Raw genomic sequence first — 23,043 nt, 5'->3', positions numbered from 1 at the left:
GGGAAGGTCGGGATACTTTTGATCGAAAATGACTTTCGACTATACAATCCAGGTTTCCAAAGTGGAAAACTTGGATTCCGTCGGCCGGAATTGCCAGGAAGGTCGGGGGAGTCATTTGACTTTGCTGTGATGGGACTCCAGGACGAGGTCTCATAGGGACCAAGGCTACATCCGGCTGACCGATGGGAAGGTCGGGATACTTTTGGTCGAAATTGACTTTCGACTATACAATCCAGGTTTCCAAAGTGGAAAACTTGGATTCCGTCGGCCGGAATTGCCAGGAAGGTCGGGGGAGTCATTTGACTTTGCTGTGATGGGACTCCAGGACGAGGTCTCATAGGGACCAAGGCTACATCCGGCTGACCGATGGGAGGGTCGGGATACTTTTGGTCGAAAGTGACTTTAGACTATACAATCCAGGTTTCCAAAGTGCAAAACTTGCATTCCGTCAGGGCAGAATTGCCAGGAAGGTCGGGGGTAGCCATTTGACTTATCTGTGATGGGAGTCCAGGACGAGGTCTCATAGGGACCAAGGCTACATCTGGCTGGCCGATGGGAAGCTCTGGATACTTTTGGCCGAAAATGGCTTTAGACTATACAATCCAGGTTTCGAAATTGGAAAACTTGGATTCCGTCCGCCAGAGTTGCCAGGAAGGTCGGGGGAGCCCTTTGACTTTGCAGTAATTGGACACCAGGGAGAGGTCTCATAGGGACCAAGGCTACATTCGGCTGACCGATGGGAAGGTCGGGATACTTTTGGTCGAAATTGACTTTAGACTATACAGACCAGGTTGCCAAAGTGGAAAACTTGGATTCCGTCGGGCAGAATTGCCAGGAAGGTCGGGGGAGTCATTTGACTTAGCAGTGATGGGACTCCACGACGATGTCTCATAGGGACGAAGCCTACATCCGGCTGACCCGTGGGAAGTTCGGGATACTTTTGGTCGAAATTGACTTTAGACTATACAATCCAGGTTTCCTAAGTAGAAAACTTGGGCTCCGTCGTGCAGAATTGCCAGGAAGGTCGGGGGTAGCCATTTGACTTAGCAGTGATGGGACTCCAGGTCGAGATCTCACAGGGACCAAGGCTACACCCGGCTGACCGATGGGAAGGTCTGGATACTTTTCGTCGAAATTGACTTTAGACTATACAAACCAGGTTTTCAAAGTGGAAAAATTGGATTCCGTCGGCCGGAATTGCGAGGAAGGTCGGGGGAGCCATTTGACTTAGCAGTGTTTGGACACCAGGGCGAGGTCTCATAGGGACCAAGGCTACATTCGGCTGACCGATGGGAGGGTCGGGATACTTTTGGTCGAAATTGACTTTTGACTATACAATCCAGGTTTCCAAAGTGCAAAACTTGGATTCCGTTGGGCAGAATTGCAAGGAAGGTCGGGGGTAGCTATTTGACTTAGCAGTGATGGGACTATAGGACGATGTCTCATAGGGACGAAGACTACATCCGGCTGACCGATGGGACGGTCGGGATACTTTTGGTCGAAATTGACTTTAGACTATACAATCCAGGTTTCCAAAGTGCAAAACTTGGATTCCGTCGGGCAGAATTGCCAGGAAGGTCGGGGGTAGCTATTTGACTTAGCAGTGATGGGACTATAGGACGATGTCTCATAGGGACGAAGACTACATCCGGCTGACCGATGGGACGGTCGGGATACTTTTGGTCGAAATTGACTTTAGACTATACAATCCAGGTTTCCAAAGTGCAAAACTTGGATTCCGTCGGGCAGAATTGCCAGGAAGGTCGGGGGTAGCCATTTGACTTAGCAGTGATGGGACTCCACGACGATGTCTCATAGGGACGAAGCCTACATCCGGCTGACCCGTGGGAAGTTCGGGATACTGTTGGTCGAAATTGACTTTTGACTATACAATCCAGGTTTCCAAAGTGCAAAACTTGGATTCCGTCGGCCGGAATTGCCAGGAAGGTCGGGGGAGTCATTTGACTTTGCTGTGAAGGGACTCCAGGACGAGGTCTCATAGGGACCAAGGCTACATCCGGCTGACCGATGGGAAGGTCGGGATACTTTTGGTCGAATGTGACTTTCGAATATACAATCCAGGTTTCCAAAGTGCAAAACTTGGATTCCGTCGGGCAGAATTGCCAGGAAGGTCGGGGGTAGCCATTTGACTTAGGAGTGATTGGACACCAGGGCGAGGACTCATAGGGTCCAAGGCTACATCCGGCTGACCGATGGGAAGATCGGGATACTTTTGGTCGTAGTTGACTTTAGACTAAACAAACCAGGTTTCCAAAGTCGAAAACTTGGATTCCGTCGGCCAGAATTGCCAGGAAGGTCGGGGGTAGTCACTTTCCTTAGCAGTGATGGGACTCCAGGACGAGGTCTCATAGGCTCCAAGGCTACATCCGGCTGACCGATGGGTAGTTCGGGATACTTTTGGTCGAAATTGACGTTAGACTATACAATCCAGGTTTCCAAAGTGGAAAACTTGGATTCCGTCGGGCAGAATTGCCTGGAAGGTCGGGGGTAGCCATTTGACTTAGTAGTGATGGGACTCCAGGACGAGGTCTCATAGGTTCCAAGGCTACATCCGGCCGACCGATGGGAAGGTCTGGATACTTTTGGTCGAAAATGACTTTCGACTATACAATCCAGGTTTCCAAAGTGCAAAACTTGCATTCCGTCAGGGCAGAATTGCCAGGAAGGACGGGGGTAGCCATTTGACTTAGCTGTGATGGGAGTCCAGGACTAGGTCTCATAGGGACCAAGGCTACATCTGGCTGACCGATGGGAAGCTCTGGATACTTTTGGCCGATAATGACTTTAGACTATACAATCCAGGTTTCCAAAGTGCAAAACGTGGATTCCGTCGGGCAGAATTGCCAGGAAGGTCGGGGGTAGCCATTTGACTTAGCAGTGATGGGACTCCAGGACCATGTCTCTTAGGGACGAAGGCTACATCCGGCTGACCGTTGGGAAGGTCGGGATACTTTTGGTCGAAATTGACTTTAGACTATACTAACCAGGTTGCCAAAGTGGAAAACTTGGATTCCGTCGGGCAGAATTGCCAGGAAGGTCGGGGGAGTCATTTGACTTAGCAGTGATGGGACTCCACGACGATGTCTCATAGGGACGAAGCCTACATCCGGCTGACCCGTGGGAAGTTCGGGATACTTTTGGTCGAAATTGACTTTAGACTATACAATCCAGGTTTCCTAAGTAGAAAACTTGGGCTCCGTCGGGCAGAATTGCCAGGAAGGTCGGGGGTAGCCATTTGACTTAGCAGTGATGGGACACCAGGGAGAGGTCTCATAGGGACCAAGGCTACATCCAGCTAACAGATGGGAAGGTCGGGATACTTTTGGTCGAAATTGACTTTAGACTATACAAGCCAGGTTTCCAAAGTGGAAAACTTGGATTCCGTCGGCCAGAATTGCCAGGAAGGTCGGGGGAAGCCATTTGACTTACAAGTGATTTGACACCAGGGAGAGATCTCATAGGGACCAAGGCTACATCCGGCTGACCGATGGGAAGGCCTGGATGCTTTTGATCGAAAATGACTTTAGACTATACAAACCAGGTTTCCAAAGTGCAAAACTTGGATTCCGTCGGGCAGAATTGCCAGGAAGGTCGGGGCTAGCCATTTGACTTGGCAGTGATGGGACTCCAGGACGAGGTCTCATAGGTTCCAAGGCTACATCCGGCTGACCGATGGGAAGTTCGGGATACTTTTGGTCGAAATTGACTTTAGACTATACACACCAGGTTTCCAAAGTGGAAAACTTGGATTCCGTCGGGCAGAATTGCCAGGTTGGTCGGGGGTAGCCATTTGACTTAGCAGTGATTGGACACCAGGGAGAGGTCTCATGGGGACCAAGACTACATCCGGCTGACCGATAGGAAGGTCGGGATACTTTTGGTCGAAATTGACTTTAGACTATACAAGCCAGGTTTCCGAAGTACAAAACTTGGATTCCGTCGGGCAGAATTGCCAGGAAGGTCGGGGGTATTCATTTGACTTAGCAGTGATGGGACTCCAGGACGAGGTCTCAGGTTCCATGGCTACATCCGGCTGACCGATGGGAAGTTCGGAATACTATTAGTCGAAATTGACTTTAGACTATACAAACCAGGTTGCTAAAGTGGAAAACTTGGATTCTGTCGGCCAAAATTGCCAGGAAGGTCGGGGGAAGCCATTTGACGTAGCGGCGATTGGACACCAGGGAGAGGTCTCATAGGGACCAAGGCGACATCCGGCTGACCGATGGGAGGGTCGGGATACTTTTGGTCGAAATTGACCTTAGGTTAAACAATCCAGGTTTCCAAAGTGGAAAACTTGGATTCCGTGGACCAGAATTGCCAGGAAGGTCGGGGGTAGCCATTTGACTTAGCAGTGATTGGACACCAGGGCGAGGTCTCATAGGGACCAAGGCTACATCCGGCTGACCGATGTGAAGTTCGGGAAACTTTTGGTCGAAATTGACTTTAGACTATACAAACCAGGTTTTCAAAGTGGAAAACTTGGATTCCGTCGGCCGGAATTGCGAGGAAGGTCGGGGGAAGCCATTTGACTTAGCAGTAATTGGACTCCAGGACGAGGTCTCATAGGGACCAAGGCTACATCCGTTGACCGATGGGAAGGTCGGGATACTTTTGGTCGAAATTGACTTTAGACAATACAAACCAGGTTTTCAAAGTGGAAAACTTGGATTCCGTCGGCCGGAATTGCGAGGAAGGTCGGGGGAAGCCATTTGACTTAGAAGTGATTGGACACCAGGGAGAGGTCTCATAGGGACCAAGGCTACATCCGGCTGACCGATGGGAAGTTCGGGATACTTTTGTTCGAAATTGACCTTAGACTATACAATCCAGGTTTCCAAAGTGGAAAACTTGGATTCCGTCGGGCAGAATTGCCATGAAGGTCGGGGGTAGTCATTTGACTTAGCAGTGATTGGATACCAGGCCGAGGTCTCATAGGGCCCAAGGCTACATCCGGCTGACCGATGGGAAGGTCTGGATACTTTTGGTCGAAAATGACTTTAGACTATACAAACCAGGTTGCCAAAGTGGAAAACTTGGATTCCGTCGACCAGAATTGCCAGGAAGGTCGGGGGTAGCCATTTGACTTAGCCGTGATGTGACTCCAGGACGAGATCTCATAGGGACCAAGGCTACATCCGGCTGACCGATGGGAAGGCCTGGATACTTTTTGTCGAAAATGACTTTAGACAATACAATCCAGGTTTTCAAAGTGCAAAACTTGGATTCCGTCGGGCAGAATTGCCAGGAAGGTCGGGGGTAGCCATTTGACTTAGCAGTGATGGGACTCCACGACGATGTCTCATAGGGACGAAGCATACATCCGGCTGACCGATGGGAAGGTCTGGATACTTTTGGTCGCAATTGACTTTAGGCTATACAAACCAGGTTGCCAAAGTGGAAAACGTGGATTCCGTGGGCCAGAATTGCCAGGAAGGTCTGGGGAAGCCATTTGACTTAGCAGTAATTGGACTCCAGGACGGGATCTCATAGGGACCAAGGCTACATCCGGCTGAACGATGGGAAGGCCTGGATACTTTTTGTCGAAAATGACTTTAGACAATACAATCCAGGTTTCCAAAGTGCAAAACTTGGATTCCGTCGGGCAGAATTGCCAGGAAGGTCGGGGGTAGCCATTTGACTTAGCAGTGATGGGACTCCACGACGATGTCTCATAGGGACGAAGCATACATCCGGCTGACCCGTGGGAAGTTCGGGATACTTTTGGTCGAAATTGACTTTAGACTATACAATCCAGGTTTCCTAAGTAGAAAACTTGGGCTCCGTCGGGCAGAATTGCCAGGAAGGTCGGGGGTAGCCATTTGACTTAGCAGTGATGGGACTCCAGGACGAGATCTCACAGGGACCAAGGCTACATTCGGCTGACCGATGGGAAGGTCTGGATACTTTTCGTCGAAATTGACTTTAGACTATACAAACCAGGTTTTCAAAGTGGAAAAATTGGATTCCGTCGGCCGGAATAGCGAGGAAGGTCGGGGGAGCCATTTGACTTAGCTGTGATGGGACTCCGGGACGGGGACTCATAGGGACCAAGGCTACATCTGGCTGACCGATGGGAAGCTCTGGATACTTTTGGCCGAAAATGACTTTAGACTATACAATCCAGTTTTCCAAAGTGCAAAACTTGGATTCCGTCGGGCAGAATTGTCACTAAGGTCGGGGGTAGCCATGTGACTTAGCAGTGATGGGACTCCAGGACCATGTCTCATAGGGACGATGGCTACATCCGGCTGACCGATGGGAAGGTCGGGATACTTTTGATCGAAAATGACTTTCGACTATACAATCCAGGTTTCCAAAGTGCAAAACTTGCATTCCGTCAGGGCAGAATTGCCAGGAAGGTCGGGGGTAGTCATTTGACTTATCTGTGATGGGAGTCCAGGACGAGGTCTCATAGGGACCAAGGCTACATCCGGCTGACCGATGGGAAGGTCGGGATACTTTTTTTCGAAATTGACTTTAGACTATACAATCCAGGTTTCCAAAGTGCATAACTTGGATTCCGTCGGGCAGAATGGCCAGGAAGGTCGGGGGTAGCCATTTGACTTAGCAGTGATGGGACTCCAGGACGATGTCTCATAGGGACGAAGGCTACATCCGGCTAACCGATGGGAAGGTCGGGATACTTTTGGTCGAAATTGACTTCAGACTATACAATCCAGGTTTCCAAAGTGGAAAACTTGGATTCCGTCGGCCGGAATTGCCAGGAAGGTCGGGGGAGTCATTTGACTTTGCTGTGATGGGACTCCAGGACGAGGTCTCATAGGGACCAAGGCTACATCCGGCTGACCGATGGGAAGGTCGGGATACTTTTGGTCGAAATTGACTTTCGACTATACAATCCAGGTTTCCAAAGTGGAAAACTTGGATTCCGTCGGCCGGAATTGCCAGGAAGGTCGGGGGAGTCATTTGACTTTGCTGTGATGGGACTCCAGGACGAGGTCTCATAGGGACCAAGGCTACATCCGGCTGACCGATGGGAGGGTCGGGATACTTTTGGTCGAAATTGACTTTAGACTATACAATCCAGGTTTCCAAAGTGCAAAACTTGCATTCCGTCAGGGCAGAATTGCCAGGAAGGTCGGGGGTAGCCATTTGACTTATCTGTGATGGGAGTCCAGGACGAGGTCTCATAGGGACCAAGGCTACATCTGGCTGACCGATGGGAAGCTCTGGATACTTTTGGCCGAAAATGGCTTTAGCCTATACAATCCAGGTTTCGAAATTGGAAAACTTGGATTCCGTCGGGCAGAATTGCCAGGAAGGTCGGGGGTAGCCATTTGACTTAGCAGTGATGGGACTCCACGACGATGTCTCATAGGGACGAAGCATACATCCGGCTGACCGATGGGAAGGTCTGGATACTTTTGGTCGCAATTGACTTTAGGCTATACAAACCAGGTTGCCAAAGTGGAAAACGTGGATTCCGTTGGCCAGAATTGCCAGGAAGGTCTGGGGAAGCCATTTGACTTAGCAGTAATTGGACTCCAGGACGGGATCTCATAGGGACCAAGGCTACATCCGGCTGACCGATGGGAAGGCCTGGATACTTTTTGTCGAAAATGGCTTTAGACAATACAATCCAGGTTTCCAAAGTGCAAAACTTGGATTCCGTCGGGCAGAATTGCCAGGAAGGTCGGGGGTAGCCATTTGACTTAGCAGTGATGGGACTCCACGACGATGTCTCATAGGGACGAAGCATACATCCGGCTGACCCGTGGGAAGTTCGGGATACTTCTGATCGAAAATGACTTTCGACTATACAATCCAGGTTTCCTAAGTAGAAAACTTGGGCTCCGTCGGGCAGAATTGCCAGGAAGGTCGGGGGTAGCCATTTGACTTAGCAGTGATGGGACTCCAGGACGAGATCTCACAGGGACCAAGGCTACATCCGGCTGACCGATGGGAAGGTCGGGATACTTTTGGTCGAAAGTGACTTTCGAATATACAATCCAGGTTTCCAAAGTGCAAAACTTGGATTCCGTCGGGCAGAATTGCCAGGAAGGTCGGGGGTAGCCATTTGACTTAGCAGTGATGGGACTCCAGGACGATGTCTCATAGGGACGAAAGCAACATCCGGCTGACCGATGGGAGGGTCGGGATACTTTTGGTCGAAAGTGACTTTAGACTATACAAACCAGGTTTCGATAGTGGAAAACTTGGATTCCGTCGGCCGGAATTGCCAGGAAGGTCGGGGGTAGCCATTTGACTTAGCAGTGATTGGACACCAGGGCAAGGACTCATAGGGTCCAAGGCTACATCCGGCTGACCGATGGGAAGTTCGGGATACTTTTGGTCGTAGTTGACTTTAGACTAAACAAACCAGGTTTCCAAAGTCGAAAACTTAGGCTCCGCCGGGCAGAATTGCCAGGAAGGTCGGGGGTAGTCACTATCCTTAGCAGTGATGGGACTCCAGGACGAGGTCTCATAGGCTCCAAGGCTACATCCGGCTGACCGATGGGATGTTCGGGATACTTTTGGTCGAAATTGACGTTAGACTATACAATCCAGGTTTCCAAAGTGGAAAACTTGGATTCCGTCCGGCAGAATTGCCTGGAAGGTCGGGGGTAGCCATTTGACTTAGTAGTGATGGGACTCCAGGACGAGGTCTCATAGGTTCCAAGGCTACATCCGGCCGACCGATGGGAAGGTCGGGATACTTTTGGTCGAAATTGACTTCAGACTATACAATCCAGGTTTCCAAAGTGGAAAACTTGGATTCCGTCGGCCGGAATTGCCAGGAAGGTCGGGGGAGTCATTTGACTTTGCTGTGATGGGACTCCAGGACGAGGTCTCATAGGGACCAAGGCTACATCCGGCTGACCGATGGGAAGGTCGGGATACTTTTGGTCGAAATTGACTTTCGACTATACAATCCAGGTTTCCAAAGTGGAAAACTTGGATTCCGTCGGCCGGAATTGCCAGGAAGGTCGGGGGAGTCATTTGACTTTGCTGTGATGGGACTCCAGGACGAGGTCTCATAGGGACCAAGGCTACATCCGGCTGACCGATGGGAGGGTCGGGATACTTTTGGTCGAAATTGACTTTAGACTATACAATCCAGGTTTCCAAAGTGCAAAACTTGCATTCCGTCAGGGCAGAATTGCCAGGAAGGTCGGGGGTAGCCATTTGACTTATCTGTGATGGGAGTCCAGGACGAGGTCTCATAGGGACCAAGGCTACATCTGGCTGACCGATGGGAAGCTCTGGATACTTTTGGCCGAAAATGGCTTTAGCCTATACAATCCAGGTTTCGAAATTGGAAAACTTGGATTCCGTCGGGCAGAATTGCCAGGAAGGTCGGGGGTAGCCATTTGACTTAGCAGTGATGGGACACCAGGGAGAGGTCTCATAGGGACCAAGGCTACATCCAGCTAACAGATGGGAAGGTCGGGATACTTTTGGTCGAAATTGACTTTAGACTATACAAGCCAGGTTTCCAAAGTGGAAAACTTGGATTCCGTCGGCCAGAATTGCCAGGAAGGTCGGGGGAAGCCATTTGACTTAGAAGTGATTGGACACCAGGGAGAGATCTCATAGGGACCAAGGCTACATCCGGCTGACCGATGGGAAGGCCTGGATGCTTTTGATCGAAAATGACTTTAGACTATACAAACCAGGTTTCCAAAGTGCAAAACTTGGATTCCGTCGGGCAGAATTGCCAGGAAGGTCGGGGCTAGCCATTTGACTTGGCAGTGATGGGACTCCAGGACGAGGTCTCATAGGTTCCAAGGCTACATCTGGCTGACCGATGGGAAGTTCGGGATACTTTTGGTCGAAATTGACTTTAGACTATACACACCAGGTTTCCAAAGTGGAAAACTTGGATTCCGTCGGGCAGAATTGCCAGGTTGGTCGGGGGTGGCCATTTGACTTAGCAGTGATTGGACACCAGGGAGAGGTCTCATGGGGACCAAGACTACATCCGGCTGACCGATAGGAAGGTCGGGATACTTTTGGTCGAAATTGACTTTAGACTATACAAGCCAGGTTTCCGAAGTACAAAACTTGGATTCCGTCGGGCAGAATTGCCAGGAAGGTCGGGGGTATTCATTTGACTTAGCAGTGATGGGACTCCAGGACGAGGTCTCAGGTTCCATGGCTACATCCGGCTGACCGATGGGAAGTTCGGAATACTATTAGACGAAATTGACTTTAGACTATACAAACCAGGTTGCTAAAGTGGAAAACTTGGATTCCGTCGGCCAAAATTGCCAGGAAGGTCGGGGGAAGCCATTTGACGTAGCGGCGATTGGACACCAGGGAGAGGTCTCATAGGGACCAAGGCTACATCCGGCTGACCGATGGGAAGGTCGGGATACTTTTGGTCGAAATTGACTTGAGACTATACAAACCAGGTTTTCAAAGTGGGAAACTTGGATTCCGTCGGCCAGAATTGCCAGGAAGGTCGGGGGAAGCCATTCGACTTAGCACTGATTGGACACCAGGGAGAGGTCTCATAGGGACCAAGGCTACATCCGGCTGACCGATGTGAAGTTCGGGAAACTTTTGGTCGAAATTGACTTTAGACTATACAAACCAGGTTTTCAAAGTGGAAAACTTGGATTCCGTCGGCCGGAATTGCGAGGAAGGTCGGGGGAAGCCATTTGACTTAGCAGTAATTGGACTCCAGGACGAGGTCTCATAGGGACCAAGGCTACATCCGGCTGACCGATGGGAAGGTCTGGATAATTTTGGTCGAAAATGACTTTAGACAATACAAACCAGGTTTTCAAAGTGGAAAACTTGGATTCCGTCGACCAGAATTGCCAGGAAGGTCGGGGGTAGCCATTTGACTTAGCCGTGATGTGACTCCAGGACGAGATCTCATAGGGACCAAGGCTACATCCGGCTGACCGATGGGAAGGCCTGGATACTTTTTGTCGAAAATGACTTTAGACAATACAATCCAGGTTTTCAGAGTGCAAAACTTGGATTCCGTCGGGCAGAATTGCCAGGAAGGTCGGGGGTAGCCATTTGACTTAGCAGTGATGGGACTCCACGACGATGTCTCATAGGGACGAAGCATACAACCGGCTGACCCGTGGGAAGTTCGGGATACTTTTCGTCGAAATTGACTTTAGACTATACAATCCAGGTTTCCTAAGTAGAAAACTTGGGCTCCGTCGGGCAGAATTGCCAGGAAGGTCGGGGGTAGCCATTTGACTTAGCAGTAATTGGACTCCAGGACGAGGTCTCATAGGGACCAAGGCTACATCCGGCTGACCGATGGGAAGGTCTGGATAATTTTGGTCGAAAATGACTTTAGACAATACAAACCAGGTTTTCAAAGTGGAAAACTTGGATTCCGTCGACCAGAATTGCCAGGAAGGTCGGGGGTAGCCATTTGACTTAGCCGTGATGTGACTCCAGGACCTTGTCTCATAGGGACGAAGGCTACATCCGGCTGACCGATGGGAAGGTCGGGATACTTTTGATCGAAAATGACTTTCGACTATACAATCCAGGTTTCCAAAGTGGAAAACTTGGATTCCGTCGGCCGGAATTGCCAGGAAGGTCGGGGGAGTCATTTGACTTTGCTGTGATGGGACTCCAGGACGAGGTCTCATAGGGACCAAGGCTACATCCGGCTGACCGATGGGAGGGTCGGGATACTTTTGGTCGAAAGTGACTTTAGACTATACAATCCAGGTTTCCAAAGAGCAAAACTTGCATTCCGTCAGGGCAGAATTGCCAGGAAGGTCGGGGGTAGCCATTTGACTTATCTGTGATGGGAGTCCAGGACGAGGTCTCATAGGGACCAAGGCTACATCTGGCTGGCCGATGGGAAGCTCTGGATACTTTTGGCCGAAAATGGCTTTAGACTATACAATCCAGGTTTCGAAATTGGAAAACTTGGATTCCGTCCGCCAGAGTTGCCAGGAAGGTCGGGGGAGCCCTTTGACTTTGCAGTAATTGGACACCAGGGAGAGGTCTCATAGGGACCAAGGCTACATCCGGCTGACCGATGGGAAGGTCGGGATACTTTTGGTCGAAATTGACTTTAGACTATACAGACCAGGTTGCCAAAGTGGAAAACTTGGATTCCGTCGGGCAGAATTGCCAGGAAGGTCGGGGGAGTCATTTGACTTAGCAGTGATGGGACTCCACGACGATGTCTCATAGGGACGAAGCCTACATCCGGCTGACCCGTGGGAAGTTCGGGATACTTTTGGTCGAAATTGACTTTAGACTATACAATCCAGGTTTCCTAAGTAGAAAACTTGGGCTCCGTCGTGCAGAATTGCCAGGAAGGTCGGGGGTAGCCATTTGACTTAGCAGTGATGGGACTCCAGGTCGAGATCTCACAGGGACCAAGGCTACACCCGGCTGACCGATGGGAAGGTCTGGATACTTTTCGTCGAAATTGACTTTAGACTATACAAACCAGGTTTTCAAAGTGGAAAAATTGGATTCCGTCGGCCGGAATTGCGAGGAAGGTCGGGGGAGCCATTTGACTTAGCAGTGTTTGGACACCAGGGCGAGGTCTCATAGGGACCAAGGCTACATCCGGCTGACCGATGGGAGGGTCGGGATACTTTTGGTCGAAATTGACTTTTGACTATACAATCCAGGTTTCCAAAGTGCAAAACTTGGATTCCGTTGGGCAGAATTGCAAGGAAGGTCGGGGGTAGCTATTTGACTTAGCAGTGATGGGACTATAGGATGATGTCTCATAGGGACGAAGACTACATCCGGCTGACCGATGGGACGGTCGGGATACTTTTGGTCGAAATTGACTTTAGACTATACAATCCAGGTTTCCAAAGTGCAAAACTTGGATTCCGTCGGGCAGAATTGCCAGGAAGGTCGGGGGTAGCTATTTGACTTAGCAGTGATGGGACTATAGGACGATGTCTCATAGGGACGAAGACTACATCCGGCTGACCGATGGGACGGTCGGGATACTTTTGGTCGAAATTGACTTTAGACTATACAATCCAGGTTTCCAAAGTGCAAAACTTGGATTCCGTCGGGCAGAATTGCCAGGAAGGTCGGGGGTAGCCATTTGACTTAGCAGTGATGGGACTCCACGACGATGTCTCATAGGGACGAAGCCTACATCCGGCTGACCCGTGGGAAGTTCGGGATACTGTTGGTCGAAATTGACTTTAGACTATACAATCCAGGTTTCCAAAGTGCAAAACTTGGATTCCGTCGGCCGGAATTGCCAGGAAGGTCGGGGGAGTCATTTGACTTTGCTGTGATGGGACTCCAGGACGAGGTCTCATAGGGACCAAGGCTACATCCGGCTGACCGATGGGAAGGTCGGGATACTTTTGGTCGAATGTGACTTTCGAATATACAATCCAGGTTTCCAAAGTGCAAAACTTGGATTCCGTCGGGCAGAATTGCCAGGAAGGTCGGGGGTAGCCATTTGACTTAGCAGTGATTGGACACCAGGGCGAGGACTCATAGGGTCCAAGGCTACATCCGGCTGACCGATGGGAAGTTCGGGATACTTTTGGTCGTAGTTGACTTTAGACTAAACAAACCAGGTTTCCAAAGTCGAAAACTTGGATTCCGTCGGCCAGAATTGCCAGGAAGGTCGGGGGTAGTCACTTTCCTTAGCAGTGATGGGACTCCAGGACGAGGTCTCATAGGCTCCAAGGCTACATCCGGCTGACCGATGGGTAGTTCGGGATACTTTTGGTCGAAATTGACGTTAGACTATACAATCCAGGTTTCCAAAGTGGAAAACTTGGATTCCGTCGGGCAGAATTGCCTGGAAGGTCGGGGGTAGCCATTTGACTTAGTAGTGATGGGACTCCAGGACGAGGTCTCATAGGTTCCAAGGCTACATCCGGCCGACCGATGGGAAGGTCTGGATACTTTTGGTCGAAAATGACTTTCGACTATACAATCCAGGTTTCCAAAGTGCAAAACTTGCATTCCGTCAGGGCAGAATTGCCAGGAAGGACGGGGGTAGCCATTTGACTTAGCTGTGATGGGAGTCCAGGACTAGGTCTCATAGGGACCAAGGCTACATCTGGCTGACCGATGGGAAGCTCTGGATACTTTTGGCCGATAATGACTTTAGACTATACAATCCAGGTTTCCAAAGTGCAAAACGTGGATTCCGTCGGGCAGAATTGCCAGGAAGGTCGGGGGTAGCCATTTGACATAGCAGTGATGGGACTCCAGGACCATGTCTCATAGGGACGAAGGCTACATCCGGCTGACCGTTGGGAAGGTCGGGATACTTTTGGTCGAAATTGACTTTAGACTATACAATCCAGGTTTCCTAAGTAGAAAACTTGGGCTCCGTCGGGCAGAATTGCCAGGAAGGTCGGGGGTAGCCATTTGACTTAGCAGTGATGGGACACCAGGGAGAGGTCTCATAATGACCAAGGCTACATCCAGCTAACAGATGGGAAGGTCGGGATACTTTTGGTCGAAATTGACTTTAGACTATACAAGCCAGGTTTCCAAAGTGGAAAACTTGGATTCCGTCGGCCAGAATTGCCAGGAAGGTCGGGGGAAGCCATTTGACTTAGCAGTAATTGGACTCCAGGACGAGGTCTCATAGGGACCAAGGCTACATCCGTTGACCGATGGGAAGGTCGGGATACTTTTGGTCGAAATTGACTTTAGACAATACAAACCAGGTTTTCAAAGTGGAAAACTTGGATTCCGTCGGCCGGAATTGCGAGGAAGTTCGGGGGAAGCCATTTGACTTAGAAGTGATTGGACACCAGGGAGAGGTCTCATAGGGACCAAGGCTACATCCGGCTACCCGATGGGAAGTTCGGGATACTTTTGTTCGAAATTGACCTTAGACTATACAATCCAGGTTTCCAAAGTGGAAAACTTGGATTCCGTCGGGCAGAATTGCCATGAAGGTCGGGGGTAGTCATTTGACTTAGCAGTGATTGGATACCAGGCCGAGGTCTCATAGGGCCCAAGGCTACATCCGGCTGACCGATGGGAAGGTCTGGATACTTTTGGTCGAAAATGACTTTAGACTATACAAACCAGGTTGCCAAAGTGGAAAACTTGGATTCCGTCGACCAGAATTGCCAGGAAGGTCGGGGGTAGCCATTTGACTTAGCCGTGATGTGACTCCAGGACGAGATCTCATAGGGACCAAGGCTACATCCGGCTGACCGATGGGAAGGCCTGGATACTTTTTGTCGAAAATGACTTTAGACAATACAATCCAGGTTTTCAAAGTGCAAAACTTGGATTCCTTCGGGCAGAATTGCCAGGAAGGTCGGGGGTAGCCATTTGACTTAGCAGTGATGGGACTCCACGACGATGTCTCATAGGGACGAAGCATACATCCGGCTGACCGATGGGAAGGTCTGGATACTTTTGGTCGCAATTGACTTTAGGCTATACAAACCAGGTTGCCAAAGTGGAAAACGTGGATTCCGTGGGCCAGAATTGCCAGGAAGGTCTGGGGAAGCCATTTGACTTAGCAGTAATTGGACTCCAGGACGGGATCTCATAGGGACCAAGGCTACATCCGGCTGACCGATGGGAAGGCCTGGATACTTTTTGTCGAAAATGACTTTAGACAATACAATCCAGGTTTCCAAAGTGCAAAACTTGGATTCCGTCGGGCAGAATTGCCAGGAAGGTCGGGGGTAGCCATTTGACTTAGCAGTGATGGGACTCCACGACGATGTCTCATAGGGACGAAGCATACATCCGGCTGACCCGTGGGAAGTTCGGGATACTTTTGGTCGAAATTGACTTTAGACTATACAATCCAGGTTTCCTAAGTAGAAAACTTGGGCTCCGTCGGGCAGAATTGCCAGGAAGGTCGGGGGTAGCCATTTGACTTAGCAGTGATGGGACTCCAGGACGAGATCTCACAGGGACCAAGGCTACATCCGGCTGACCGATGGGAAGGTCTGGATACTTTTCGTCGAAATTGACTTTAGACTATACAAACCAGGTTTTCAAAGTGGAAAAATTGGATTCCGTCGGCCGGAATAGCGAGGAAGGTCGGGGGAGCCATTTGACTTAGCTGTGATGGGACTCCGGGACGGGGACTCATAGGGACCAAGGCTACATCCGGCTGACCGATGGGAAGGTCGGGATACTTTTGGTCGAAAATGACTTTCGACTATACAGTCCAGGTTTCCAAAGTGCAAAACTTGCATTCCGTCAGGGCAGAATTGCCAGGAAGGTCGGGGGTAGCCATTTGACTTAGCTGTGATGGGAGTCCAGGACGAGGTCTCATAGGGACCAAGGCTACATCTGGCTGACCGATGGGAAGCTCTGGATACTTTTGGCCGAAAATGACTTTAGACTATACAATCCAGGTTTCCAAAGTGCAAAACTTGGATTCCGTCGGGCAGAATTGTCACTAAGGTCGGGGGTAGCCATTTGACTTAGCAGTGATGGGACTCCAGGACCATGTCTCATAGGGACGATGGCTACATCCGGCTGACCGATGGGAAGGTCGGGATACTTTTGATCGAAAATGACTTTCGACTATACAATCCAGGTTTCCAAAGTGCAAAACTTGCATTCCGTCAGGGCAGAATTGCCAGGAAGGTCGGGGGTAGTCATTTGACTTATCTGTGATGGGAGTCCAGGACGAGGTCTCATAGGGACCAAGGCTACATCCGGCTGACCGATGGGAAGGTCGGGATACTTTTTTTCGAAATTGACTTTAGACTATACAATCCAGGTTTCCAAAGTGCATAACTTGGATTCCGTCGGGCAGAATGGCCAGGAAGGTCGGGGGTAGCCATTTGACTTAGCAGTGATGGGACTCCAGGACGATGTCTCATAGGGACGAAGGCTACATCCGGCTAACCGATGGGAAGGTCGGGATACTTTTGGTCGAAATTGACTTCAGACTATACAATCCAGGTTTCCAATGTGGAAAACTTGGATTCCGTCGGCCGGAATTGCCAGGAAGGTCGGGGGAGTCATTTGACTTTGCTGTGATGGGACTCCAGGACGAGGTCTCATAGGGACCAAGGCTACATCCGGCTGACCGATGGGAAGGTCGGGATACTTTTGGTCGAAATTGACTTTCGACTATACAATCCAGGTTTCCAAAGTGGAAAACTTGGATTCCGTCGGCCGGAATTGCCAGGAAGGTCGGGGGAGTCATTTGACTTTGCTGTGATGGGACTCCAGGACGAGGTCTCATAGGGACCAAGGCTACATCCGGCTGACCGATGGGAGGGTCGGGATACTTTTGGTCGAAATTGACTTTAGACTATACAATGCAGGTTTCCAAAGTGCAAAACTTGCATTCCGTCAGGGCAGAATTGCCAGGAAGGTCGGGGGTAGCCATTTGACTTATCTGTGATGGGAGTCCAGGACGAGGTCTCATAGGGACCAAGGCTACATCTGGCTGACCGATGGGAAGCTCTGGATACTTTTGGCCGAAAATGGCTTTAGCCTATACAATCCAGGTTTCGAAATTGGAAAACTTGGATTCCGTCCGCCAGAGTTGCCAGGAAGGTCGGGGGAGCCCTTTGACTTTGCAGTAATTGGACACCAGGGAGAGGTCTCATAGGGACCAAGGCTACATCCGGCTGACCGATGGGAAGGTCGGGATACTTTTGGTCGAAATTGACTTTAGACTATACAAACCAGGTTGCCAAAGTGGAAAACTTGGATTCCGTCGGGCAGAATTGCCAGGAAGGTCGGGGGAGTCATTTGACTTAGCAGTGATGGGACTCCACGACGATGTCTCATAGGGACGAAGCCTACATCCGGCTGACCCGTGGGAAGTTCGGGATACTTTTGGTCGAAATTGACTTTAGACTATACAATCCAGGTTTCCAAAGTGCAAAACTTGGATTCCGTCGGCCGGAATTGCCAGGAAGGTCGGGGGAGTCATTTGACTTTGCTGTGATGGGACTCCAGGACGAGGTCTCATAGGGACCAAGGCTACATCCGGCTGACCGATGGGAAGGTCGGGATACTTTTGGTCGAAAGTGACTTTCGAATATACAATCCAGGTTTCCAAAGTGCAAAACTTGGATTCCGTCGGGCAGAATTGCCAGGAAGGTCGGGGGTAGCCATTTGACTTAGCAGTGATGGGACTCCAGGACGATGTCTCATAGGGACGAAAGCAACATCCGGCTGACCGATGGGAGGGTCGGGATACTTTTGGTCGAAAGTGACTTTAGACTATACAAACCAGGTTTCGATAGTGGAAAACTTGGATTCCGTCGGCCGGAATTGCCAGGAAGGTCGGGGGTAGCCATTTGACTTAGCAGTGATTGGACACCAGGGCAAGGACTCATAGGGTCCAAGGCTACATCCGGCTGACCGATGGGAAGTTCGGGATACTTTTGGTCGTAGTTGACTTTAGACTAAACAAACCAGGTTTCCAAAGTCGAAAACTTAGGCTCCGCCGGGCAGAATTGCCAGGAAGGTCGGGGGTAGTCACTATCCTTAGCAGTGATGGGGCTCCAGGACGAGGTCTCATAGGCTCCAAGGCTACATCCGGCTGACCGATGGGATGTTCGGGATACTTTTGGTCGAAATTGACGTTAGACTATACAATCCAGGTTTCCAAAGTGGAAAACTTGGATTCCGTCGGGCAGAATTGCCTGGAAGGTCGGGGGTAGCCATTTGACTTAGTAGTGATGGGACTCCAGGACGAGGTCTCATAGGTTCCAAGGCTACATCCGGCCGACCGATGGGAAGGTCTGGATACTTTTGGTCGAAAATGACTTTCGACTATACAATCCAGGTTTCCAAAGTGCAAAACTTGCATTCCGTCAGGGCAGAATTGCCAGGAAGGACGGGGGTAGCCATTTGACTTAGCTGTGATGGGAGTCCAAGACTAGGTCTCATAGGGACCAAGGCTACATCTGGCTGACTGATGGGAAGCTCTGGATACTTTTGGCCGATAATGACTTTAGACTATACAATCCAGGTTTCCAAAGTGCAAAACGTGAATTCCGTCGGGCAGAATTGCCAGGAAGGTCGGGGGTAGCCATTTGACTTAGCAGTGATGGGACTCCAGGACCATGTCTCATAGGGACGAAGGCTACATCCGGCTGACCGATGGGAAGGTCGGGATACTTTTGGTCGAAATTGACTTTAGACTATACAAACCAGGTTGCCAAAGTGGAAAACTTGGATTCCGTCGGGCAGAATTGCCAGGAAGGTCGGGGGAGTCATTTGACTTAGCAGTGATGGGACTCCACGACGATGTCTCATAGGGACGAAGCCTACATCCGGCTGACCCGTGGGAAGTTCGGGATACTTTTGGTCGAAATTGACTTTAGACTATACAATCCAGGTTTCCTAAGTTGAAAACTTGGGCTCCGTCGGGCAGAATTGCCAGGAAGGTCGGGGGTAGCCATTTGACTTAGCAGTGATGGGACACCAGGGAGAGGTCTCATAGGGACCAAGGCTACATCCAGCTAACAGATGGGAAGGTCGGGATACTTTTGGTCGAAATTGACTTTAGACTATACAAGCCAGGTTTCCAAAGTGGAAAACTTGGATTCCGTCGGCCAGAATTGCCAGGAAGGTCGGGGGAAGCCATTTGACTTAGAAGTGATTGGACACCAGGGAGAGATCTCATAGGGACCAAGGCTACATCCGGCTGACCGATGGGAAGGCCTGGATGCTTTTGATCGAAAATGACTTTAGACTATACAAACCAGGTTTCCAAAGTGCAAAACTTGGATTCCGTCGGGCAGAATTGCCAGGAAGGTCGGGGGTATTCATTTGACTTAGCAGTGATGGGACACCAGCACGAGGTCTCAAGTTCCATGGCTACATCCGGCTGACCGATGGGAAGTTCGGAATACTATTAGACGAAATTGACTTTAGACTATACAAACCAGGTTGCTAAAGTGGAAAACTTGGATTCCGTCGGCCAAAATTGCCAGGAAGGTCGGGGGAAGCCATTTGACGTAGCGGCGATTGGACACCAGGGAGAGGTCTCATAGGGACCAAGGCTACATCCGGCTGACCGATGGGAAGGTCGGGATACTTTTGGTCGAAATTGACTTGAGACTATACAAACCAGGTTTTCAAAGTGGGAAACTTGGATTCCGTCGGCCAGAATTGCCAGGAAGGTCGGGGGAAGCCATTCGACTTAGCACTGATTGGACACCAGGGAGAGGTCTCATAGGGACCACGGCTACATCCGGCTGACCGATGGGAGGGTCGGGATACTTTTGGTCGAAATTGACCTTAGGTTATACAATCCATGTTTCCAAAGTGGAAAACTCGTATTCCGTCGGGCAGAATTGCCATGAAGGTCGGGGGTAGTCATTTGACATAGCAGAGATGGGACTCCAGGACGAGATCTAATAGCGACCAAGGCTACATCCGGGTGATCGATGAGATGTTCGGGATACTTTTGGTCGAAATTGACTTTAGACTAAACAATCCACGTTTCCAAAGTGGAAAACTTGGATTCCGTCGACCAGAATTGCCAGGAAGGTCGGGGGTAGCCATTTGACTTAGCAGTGATTGGACAACAGGGCGAGGTCTCATAGGGACCAAGGCTACATCCGGCTGACCGATGTGAAGTTCGGGAAACTTTTGGTCGAAATTGACTTTAGACTATACAAACCAGGTTTTCAAAGTGGAAAACTTGGATTCCGTCGGCCGGAATTGCGAGGAAGGTCGGGGGAAGCCATTTGACTTAGCAGTAATTGGACTCCAGGACGAGGTCTCATAGGGACCAAGGCTACATCCGTTGACCGATGGGAAGGTCGGGATACTTTTGGTCGAAATTGACTTTAGACAATACAAACCAGGTTTTCAAAGTGGAAAACTTGGATTCCGTCGGCCGGAATTGCGAGGAAGGTCGGGGGAAGCCATTTGACTTAGAAGTGATTGGACACCAGGGAGAGGTCTCATAGGGACCAAGGCTACATCCGGCTGACCGATGGGAAGTTCGGGATACTTTTGTTCGAAATTGACCTTAGACTATACAATCCAGGTTTCCAAAGTGGAAAACTTGGATTCCGTCGGGCAGAATTGCCATGAAGGTCGGGGGTAGTCATTTGACTTAGCAGTGATTGGATACCAGGCCGAGGTCTCATAGGGACCAAGGCTACATCCGGCTGACCGATGGGAAGGTCTGGATAATTTTGGTCGAAAATGACTTTAGACTATACAAACCAGGTTGCCAAAGTGGAAAACTTGGATTCCGTCGACCAGAATTGCCAGGAAGGTCGGGGGTAGCCATTTGACTTAGCCGTGATGTGACTCCAGGACGAGATCTCATAGGGACCAAGGCTACATCCGGCTGACCGATGGGAAGGCCTGGATACTTTTTGTCGAAAATGACTTTAGACAATACAATCCAGGTTTTCAGAGTGCAAAACTTGGATTCCGTCGGGCAGAATTGCCAGGAAGGTCGGGGGTAGCCATTTGACTTAGCAGTGATGGGACTCCACGACGATGACTCATAGGGACGAAGCATACATCCGGCTGACCGATGGGAAGGTCTGGATACTTTTGGTCGCAATTGACTTTAGGCTATACAAACCAGGTTGCCAAAGTGGAAAACGTGGATTCCGTGGGCCAGAATTGCCAGGAAGGTCTGGGGAAGCCATTTGACTTAGCAGTAATTGGACTCCACGTCGAGGTCTCATAGGGACCAAGGCTACATCCGGCTGACCGATGGGAAGGTCTGGATACTTTTGGTCGAAAATGACTTTAGACTATACAAACCAGGTTGCCAAAGTGGAAAACTTGGGCTCCGTCGGGCAGAATTGCCAGGAAGGTCGGGGGTAGCCATTTGACTTAGCAGTGATGGGACTCCAGGACGAGATCTCACAGGGACCAAGGCTACATCCGGCTGACCGATGGGAAGGTCTGGATACTTTTCGTCGAAATTGACTTTAGACTATACAAACCAGGTTTTCAAAGTGGAAAAATTGGATTCCGTCGGCCGGAATAGCGAGGAAGGTCGGGGGAGCCATTTGACTTAGCAGTGATGGGACTCCGGGACGGGGACTCATAGGGACCAAGGCTACATCCGGCTGACCGATGGGAAGGTCGGGATACTTTTGGTCGAAAATGACTTTCGACTATACAGTCCAGGTTTCCAAAGTGCAAAACTTGCATTCCGTCAGGGCAGAATTGCCAGGAAGGTCGGGGGTAGCCATTTGACTTAGCTGTGATGGGAGTCCAGGACGAGGTCTCATAGGGACCAAGGCTACATCTGGCTGACCGATGGGAAGCTCTGGATACTTTTGGCCGAAAATGACTTTAGACTATACAATCCAGGTTTCCAAAGTGCAAAACTTGGATTCCGTCGGGCAGAATTGTCACTAAGGTCGGGGGTAGCCATTTGACTTAGCAGTGATGGGACTCCAGGACCTTGCCTCATAGGGACGAAGGCTACATCCGGCTGACCGATGGGAAGGTCGGGATACTTTTGATCGAAAATGACTTTCGACTATACAATCCAGGTTTCCAAAGTGCAAAACTTGCATTCCGTCAGGGCAGAATTGCCAGGAAGGTCGGGGGTAGTCATTTGACTTATCTGTGATGGGAGTCCAGGACGAGGTCTCATAGGGACCAAGGCTACATCCGGCTGACCGATGGGAAGGTCGGGATACTTTTTTTCGAAATTGACTTTAGACTATACAATCCAGGTTTCCAAAGTGCATAACTTGGATTCCGTCGGGTAGAATGGCCAGGAAGGTCGGGGGTAGCCATTTGACTTAGCAGTGATGGGACTCCAGGACGATGTCTCATAGGGACGAAGGCTACATCCGGCTAACCGATGGGAAGGTCGGGATACTTTTGGTCGAAATTGACTTCAGACTATACAATCCAGGTTTCCTAAGTAGAAAACTTGGGCTCCGTCGTGCAGAATTGCCAGGAAGGTCGGGGGTAGCCATTTGACTTAGCAGTGATGGGACTCCAGGTAGAGATCTCACAGGGACCAAGGCTACATCCGGCTGACCGATGGGAAGGTCTGGATACTTTTCGTCGAAATTGACTTTAGACTATACAAACCAGGTTTTCAAAGTGGAAAAATTGGATTCCGTCGGCCGGAATTGCGAGGAAGGTCTGGGGAAGCCATTTGACTTA

The sequence above is a fragment of the Nomia melanderi genome, chromosome 1 (assembly GCF_051020985.1).
Source record: "Nomia melanderi isolate GNS246 chromosome 1, iyNomMela1, whole genome shotgun sequence".
Lineage (NCBI taxonomy): Eukaryota > Metazoa > Arthropoda > Insecta > Hymenoptera > Halictidae > Nomia > Nomia melanderi.
Note: the sequence above shows the minus strand (reverse complement) of the source record.